The sequence below is a fragment of the Chrysochloris asiatica genome, unplaced genomic scaffold, assembly GCF_000296735.1.
Source record: "Chrysochloris asiatica unplaced genomic scaffold, ChrAsi1.0 scaffold00002, whole genome shotgun sequence".
In the NCBI taxonomy this organism is placed as follows: Eukaryota; Metazoa; Chordata; class Mammalia; order Afrosoricida; family Chrysochloridae; genus Chrysochloris; species Chrysochloris asiatica.
In genome coordinates, this window is record NW_006408520.1 from 13,577,493 (window position 1) to 13,586,450 (window position 8,958).

Genomic DNA, 8,958 nt, shown 5'->3' on the forward strand with positions numbered 1-8,958 from the left:
AAGAACTCCCCTCATTATCTATACTCCCACTTGCAGTTCTTTTCTCTTGGGGAGGGTTTAAAAAAATAAGCAAATAAATGAAGGTTGTTTCAATATGTCCTTAAAGAACTTTTGTTCTTTACTTAACATCATCCCAGCATAAGGTACAAACAAAAGAGTTCTAGTGATGGTCAATAGTTTGTGTGCTCCAAAATATATAAACACAGTCAAATCGACTTAATCACAAAATAAGGGCCTTGAAAGAAAAACTATTCACCTGTTTTTGTTTATCTTGAATAATGGCTACCTGGTTGCTAATAATAATACTCATATATGTGATATTAATATATACATACAAATATGAGAGAAATTGACACAATGGTAACTGATAGGTAGTTAGGTAGGTAAGCACATATGCTAAAAACCTGTCATCAAGTAGATTCCAACTCATAGTGACCCTAAATAGAATTTCAAGACTGTAAATCTTAACAAAACAGACAAACCAATGTTTCTCCATGGAGCAAATGGTGACCAATTAAGCAGACCAATGTTTAACCCACAATGCCAGGAAGACTCATTGTTGGTGTGAGGAGGTGTCAAGTCAGTTTCAACTCATAGTGACCCTATGCACAACAGAATGAAACACTATCTGGTCATGCGACATCCTCACAATTATGTTTGAGCCCACTGCTGCTGTCACTGTGTCAATCCTTCTTATCAGAAATCTTGATCTTTTTTGCTGACTCTTCTTTTTAGCAAGCATAATGTCTGTCTGTGGCTGGGTTCTCTAGAGAAGCAAAAGCCAGTGAAGCTTATATGTGTATATATGTTGTTGTTAAGAGCTGTCAAATCAGTCTGAATCATTGTTGCTGTTGTTAGGTGCATTTGACGCAGTATCAACTCATGCATCAATTCTTCTATGATCTTCTTTACTCATTATCCAACTTCACATGCATATGAGGTTTTTGAAAATATCATAGCTCGTGTCAGGCACACGTTAGTCTTCAAATTGACACCTCTGCTCTTCAAAACTTTAAGGAGATTTGCCGAATATATCAGTCAATACATCGATTGATTGTTTGCCAGCTGCTTCCATGATTGTTGGTTGATCTGAGCAAAATTAAGTCTTTGACAATTTCAATCTTTTCTCCAATTATCTTGATGTTATATCTTGGTCCAGTGGTGAGGAGTTTTGTTTTCTTTACATTGAGGAAGGCTGTGGTCTTTGATCTTCATCAGTGAATATTTTAAGTCATTTTCACTTTTAGCAAGCAAGGTTTTATCATCTACATATTGCAGGTTGTTAACGAGTCTTCCTCCAATCCTAATGCCACGTTTTTCTTCATATAAATCAGCTTCTCAGATTATTTTCTCTCAGCATACAGATTGAGTAAGTATGGTGAAAGAATACAACCCTGGCGTCCACCTTTCCTAGTCTTAAACCATTCTGTGTTCCCTTGATCTGTTCAAACTACTTCCTCTTGCTCTACTTACATGTTCCTCATGTACACAACTAAATGTTCCAGAATATGGATTCTTTGCAATATTGTCCATAGTTTGTCATGATCCACACAGTTAAAAGTCTTTTTGTAGTCAGTAAAGCACAGGTAAACATCTTTTTAGCATTGTCGACTCTCAACCAAGATCCACCTGATGTCAGCAATGATATCCCTCATTCTAAGTCCTCATCTGAAGCCAGCTTGAACCTCTCATAGTTCCCTGTCAATGTACTGCTGCAGTTATTTTTGAACTATCTTTGGCAAATTTTACTTGTAAATGATATTAATAATATTGTCCAATGATTTCTTCATCTGTTGGATCACCTCTCTTAAGAAGGGGCACAAATATGGATGCCTTCCAATCAGTTGGCCGGGTTGCTGTCTTTCCAAGTTTCTTGGCACAGATGAGTGAGTGCATCCAGTTTCACACCAGTTTGTTGAAAGATTTCAGTTTGTATTCCATCAATTCTTGGAGATTTGTTATTTGCCAATGCCTTCGGTGCACCTTGCAGTTCTTCCTTAGGCTCTTCATCATATGACATTATATGATATCTCTTGAAATGGTTGAACATGGACAATTTCTTTTTGGTACAGTGACTTTGTGTATTACTTTCATTCTCTATTGATGCTTTCTGTGTCATTCAATATTTTGCCCATGTTTTTGTTGTTACGTGCTGTCGAGTCAGTTCTAACATATTGCAATACTGTATAGAGTTTCTGAGGAGCTGCATTTGGGCTTGAACTACCAGTCTTGTGGCAAACTGCCCTTGTGGTCCAGTGCATTCTCCATCAGCACCACACCAGGACTCCATTTAGAATCTTTCGATATTTCAACTTGAGTCTTGAATTTTTTTCCCAGGTCCCTCAGCCTGAGAAATGCTTAGTGTGCTCTTCCCATTTGGTGTTCTAACTCCAGGTCTTTGCACATTTCATTAGAATATTTCACTTTGTCTTCTCTTGCACATTTCATTATATTTTTTCTTTGTTTCCTTGAAAATTTTCAGGTCTTTTGCCTCACTTCTTTCACTTGCTTTAACATTTCTACACTGGAGAGCAAGGTTCAGAGACTCTTCTGATGCCCATTTTAGTCTTTTCCTTCTTTCTTGTCTTCTTAATGAACTTTTTGCTTACTTCCTGTATGATATTCTTGAAGCCATCCCCAAATTCTTCTGGTCTTCAGTCTTTATCATTTAATGCATCAAATCTGTTCTTGAGATGATTTCTAGTTTCCAGTGGGATATGTTTATGGTTATATTTTGGCTCCCATGGACTTGTTTTAATTTTCTTCAGCTTCAGCCTGAAGTTGCATATGAGCAATTGATGGTCTATTCCAAAGTCTGCACCTGGCCTTGTTTTGGCTGATGATATGGAGCTTTTCCACCATCTCTTTCCACAGATGTAGTCAGTTTGATTTCTGTGTTTTCCATCTGATGAGGTCCATGTGTCTTTTATGTTGTTTAGAAAAGATATTTGCAGTGAAATTGTAAAACTTTACAATTTCTTGTAAAACTATATCATGTGATCTCCAGCATTGTTTCTATCCCCAAGGCCATATTTTCAACAACTGATCCTTACTATTTATTTCCAGCATTTGCATTCCAATCACCAGTAATTATCAAAACATTTTGATTGCATGTTTGATCAATTTCAGACTGAAAAAGTTGGTAGAATCTTCAATGTCATCATTACTGTTTTTAGTGGTTGGTGCATAAATTTGAATAATAGCTGTATTAACTAGTCTTCCTGGTAGGTTTATGGATATTATCATTGTACTTCAAGATGGATCTTGAATTGATATTTTTGATGATGAATATGACATCATTCCTCTTTAATTTGTCCTTCTCAGTATTGTAAATTATGTGAATGTCAGATGCAAACTGGTTAATACCAGTCCATTTCAACTCTATAATGCCTAGGATGGAGTCCTGGTGTGGTGCAGCATTATAATGGGTGGGACCTCAACTTCAGTTTGAGTTGCAAGGTCAGCAATTCATATCCACCAGTAGCTTCTCAGAAACTCTAGACAGGATTGCTATGAGTTGGAACCGACTCTACAGCACTTAACAAGAAGAATGCCTAGGACATGGATGTTTATGTGTTCCGTTTTATTTTTGACAACTTCCAGTTTTCCTGGTGTGACACTGTAGGTTAATGTGGTGGACTGCAAAATGGTTTGAACTGCAAGGTTGGCAGTTCAATTTCACCAGCTGCTCCTCAGAAATCCAATACAGGTTTGCTATGGGTCGGAACTAACTCAACGGCATTTAACAGCAACAACAACAATTTTCCTAGATTCATACTTTGTATATCCTATGTTCCTATTGTTAATGGATGTTTACAAATGTTTCTCTTTATTTTTGAGTTGTGACCCTTTAGACAATGAAGGTTCTACAATTTTTTTTCTCCATTTGTGATATCACTGGCAACTCTACTTTGTGGAGGTAGTTCTTCGCCAGTCATATTTTGAATGCCTTCCAAGCTGTGGGGCTCATCTTCTGGCGCTAGATGTGACAATATTCTGGTGCTATTCATCAATTTGAATATTCAGTATTCTGGTGCTGACAGTGTTTCACTGCTATTCATAAGATTTTCAGTGACCAAATATTTGGAAGTAGTTTCTCTCTCCTTTTCCTAATCTTTCTTAATCTGGAAGCTCAGCCGAAACTTCTCCACCCTTGGTGACCCTGCTATTATTTAAAACCCTGATGGCATTGCCTCCAGATTCACAGTAACACACATGCCACCATAGTACAACTGACAGATGTGTGGTTGTCTGATTCATAGAGACCCTATATATCAAGAATCCTATGTATAGTGATAAATTTATATGAAGGAAATGTCTCATACAGTTGTAAAGTTGGCAAGTCCTAGGTCTGAAGGCCATATGAACCAAGATAAGCAGGTCAGAAGGTAGGCATGCAGGTCCAGCAGGTAATATGGCAGGTTGCTGAGCACTCCCAGTATTAGCAGGCAACAGAGCAGGCCACTGGCTCAAGTCCAAAGAACCAGAGATTGCTGGTGAAGTATATGCAATATCCAGAGCCACCAGAAAGCACTCAAACTTTGCCTGAGTGCCTAATATATTAGAAGTATGCCATACACTCCAATGAAGCTTCCTTTCTGTTGATTGGCTGCTCATAACAGATTACATTATGTTGTTGTTGGGAAGTGTTGTCAAGTTGGTTTGACCCATAGTGACCCTGTATAGGATTTTTGAGGAGTGGCTGGTGAGCTTGAACTGCTGACTTTGCAGTCCAGCACATTATCACACAGTGCCACACTAGGACTCAACTGTTGTTGTTGTTAAGTGCCGTCGAGTCAGTTCCTACCTATAGCAACCCTGTATAGGGTTTCCAAGGAATAGCTGGTGAGCTTGAACTGTTGACCTTGCAGTTCAAATAGATTTGCAGTCTGGCGCTTTAACCCACAGCGCCACACCAGGACTTCATAGAGTTCATTATATTGTATTAGATCACATGGTAGGGCATGACTACATCTTAGCTGTCAAACCACCTGAGAATCCTAGCCCAATCAAGTCAACACAAAACCTTAACTATCACAATGTCCTTCTCTAGGAACTTGTTCTTCCTGACAAGATGTCCAAAGTATGAGAGATGAAGCCTCACCATCCTTGCTACTAAGGAACACTTTGGCTATACTTCTGAGACATATTTGTTTTTCTGGCCTGTGATTGAAGAAAGATATTTGTAATAAATAAGTCATTGCAAAATTCTATCATGAGATCTCCAGCATCATTTCTATCACCAAGGCCATATTTTCCAACTACTGAGCCTTTCTCTTGGTTTCCAACTTTCACATTGCAATCATCAGTAATTACCAATGCATCCTGATGGTATGTCTAATCAACTTCAGATGGAGGAAATTGGCAGAATTCTTCAACAATTTTGTCATCACTAGCTTTAGTGGTTGGTGTGTAAATTTGATTAATAATGGTATTAACTTGTCTTCCTTAAAGGTATATGGAGATTATCACAGATCCTGAAATGCTCTTTTTGACTATGAGTGTGACACCGTTCCTCTTCAGTCTGTCATTCCTAGCATAGTAAATCATATGATTTTTCAGGTCAAAATTGCCAATACCAGTCTATTTCAGGTCATTCATGCCTAGGATAGCTATCTTTATGAATTCCATTTCATTTTTTTGACAAGTTTCAATTTTTGACAAGTACAATTCATACTTTGTACATTCTGTGTTCTTATTATCAATAGATGTTTGCAGTTGTTTATTCTCATTTTGAGTTATGTTGTTGTTGTTATGTTGTTGTTAAGTGCCATCGAGTCGGTTCCGACCCATAGCGACCCTGTACAGGGTTTCCGAGGGTATAAATCTTTACGGGAGTAGAAAGCCTTATCTTTCTCCCGCGGAGCGGTTGGTAGTTTTGAACTGCTGACCTTAAGGTTCGCAGCCCGATTCGTAGCCACTACGCTACCAGAGCTCCATTTTGAGTTATACCCATCAGCAAATGAAGGTCCCAAAACTTTGCTCCATCTACTTCATTAAAGTCGACTCTTGTTTGAGAAGGCAGCTCTTCCTCAATCATATTTTGAGTGCCTTCAATCCTGAAGGATTCATCTTCTGGCACTATAGCAGACAATGTTCAGCTGCTATTCATAAGGTTTTCAGTGGCTAGCCATCCACTTCTCCATCTTCCTAGTTTGTCTTTGTCTTTAAGAGCCAATGAAACCTGTCCACCATGCGTGCCCTTGCTGGTATTTAGAGTACCAGTGGTATACCTTTCAGCATAACAACACCTTAGCCACAACAGTATGACAAACTGTCAGAAGAGTCGTGAATGACACATGTTAGCAATGGTTAAATAGCAAAACCTTAGTTCCTGAAAGCAGGAAGGTCTTTAATAGGATTACACAGGAAGTATCAATGAATCATTACTTCTGTAGAGTAGGTATGGTTAATTTTATGTGTCAGCATGACTAGGCTATGGTGCCCATAAGTTTGGTCAAACACAAGTCTAAATGCTTTTATAAAGATGTTTATATGTGATTAGCACTTAAATCAGTTGGCCTTAAGTATAAACTAATTCCTAAAGTGGGTAAGTGTCACCTAAAGTTAAATGCCTTAAGAGCAAAACAAGGAATTTTTTAAAGAATGATTCAACCATTGGTTTATTAAATCACTAAAGTCTGGACACCACTGATAGGAAACTCAGAATAAAATGTGATATCCTCTGTTATCAGACATTTAAAGAAGTCTTTTAGCTCTTTGAATAATACTCAAAAATGTCTATAATGAAGTCCTGGTGTGGTTCTGTAGGATAAACACTTGCAGTGCTAACCACAAGGTTTGCAGTTCAAACCTACTAGCTGCTCCTTGGAAACCCCCTATAGGGTCGCTGTGAGAATTTATGTATTTTTCTTAGCTTGTGTTCTGTGAAAAAGAATGACTTGGAATGTTTCAGAGTTCCTGAGTCATTAGCAGCATTTAGCACATTGTAGGTATGGAATGGATTTTTATTTGTTGAAAAAAAAAAGGGAATCAGTAATTCAACAGGATATACTGAACAAAGTAAGGAAATAATAAGATGCAGAATGACTTGTTTGGCACCATATAATACATTTATTCTTTTCATAGTTTTCATGCCTTAAGAACCTCATAGAATTAGAAAAGACATTATTTACTTAGTATACTTATAGAAACTGAGGCACCTAAAAATAACTAATCCAATAATATTAACTACTAAATAATTTCACAGTCAAGGAGTGGTAAAATAAAAAATTTGGAATCCACTTTTTCGTATTATCTATCAAACTTTGGGTACCTGATTTCAACCTAAAATAATAGACTTGCAATAAATACAGATAATTCCAGAAATCTGTTGAAGGGAAAAATAAACCAACAAGCTAGTGTTTGTTCAGTGAAAAAACAAGTTGTTTTGGAGATGAAAGTCTGGCAAAAGTTAAACAAAGACAAAAAGAGGTCTTTGACTCTGAAAGGAATTTTTCTTCTATGGTGAAGAAAATTACTGTTGTCTAGCAATGAGAAGGTCAGACATGTATTTCTGCTTTATTTGAGGAATGCTTAAGGAAGGTACAATTTCTGTATTTATCTCCATTTCATAAAGGTTGACTCTATAAAAACCCCCACAAACCCTGAAGAAAATTCTTTGAAAATTATCTGTAAAATGATTATAACATATTTAACTACCCAAATGGTTTAGAAAAAAAGTATAGAGAATTAATTCTCTTGAAACATCTTTCCAATGAATACCATCTAAAAGAAAAGAAATACATGGTTGGTTCTGTTTTATCAGTCCTGTTTATTAAATAGAGTCCTGGTGTGACATTGTGGGTTGATGCGCTGGACTGTAGAGCCATTTGTACTGCAAGGTCGGCAATTCAAGCTCACCAGCTGCTCCTTGGAAACACTATACAGGGTCACTGTGGGTAGGAACAGATTCGACAGCACTTGATAACACCAGCAACATTTATTAAATATTTACAATGCTATTACTATATCCCAGTATTGTACTAAATATAAGCAATATTGAATATTGACATATTGAATAATGAACGAATAAAAAATATTTAATAACCATGGTCATTCTCTCCCCATGCTCACCATGTTAACATTTTGTCATATTTGCTTCAAATTATCTTTTTAAAAAATCCAATTTTAGTTGTAACCCCATTCTTATCTCCTTTCCCTCTTCTTTCCCCAGTAAATTATATTGTTTTTCTGCTTATGGATGTAAGTGAGCACCAATATGAGTAGTATAGAATATTGTTATGTGTATTGAAAACTTTTAATCTGCAATTTGCCTTTGTCTTTAGCATAATATATTTGAGTTTAAATTTTTTTCCATGTTGTCATATAAGTATCTAGTTCATTTAATGAATTGTTGGATAATATTCCATCTTATGCTAAAATTTTATTTACCCATTTTCTACTTCTATTTTTTTGGCATTACAAAAAGTAAACATTTCTATACAATTTTTACATTTCTTTGTATATATGTGCAGGAATTTCTTGAAAGTAGAATTTCTTGACCAGAAGTTATATTGTATGAACAGCTTTAACTTTGCTGGGAATAGAAAAATTGTTCTCCTGTAGTTCTACTCTGCAAAAGGTATCCTGTGCTTCATATTCTAATATTCAATACTTTTAGATTTCAAAAAAATGGACAATATTATCACTGAACTATAGCTTCTCACTGGATTTAATCTGTATTTTCCTGGACATATTGGTTAGCTCTATAAATTTGTTTGCTATTTGGATTTTCTTTTATGCAAATTTGACTTTTTGTATCTTATACACATTTTTTTTTCTATTGGGTGCTTGTCTTTTTTTTAAAAATCAATTTGGAGGATTTCCTATGGTCTGGAGTCTGTTCTAGATAAAAGTTTTAGACAATAATTTCCTATGTCACTGTTTAAATGAAAATACTTCATAGAAGGGCAGGATGTCAAAGAATTGTCATCCATTTTGTTTTGAGTTTTATTA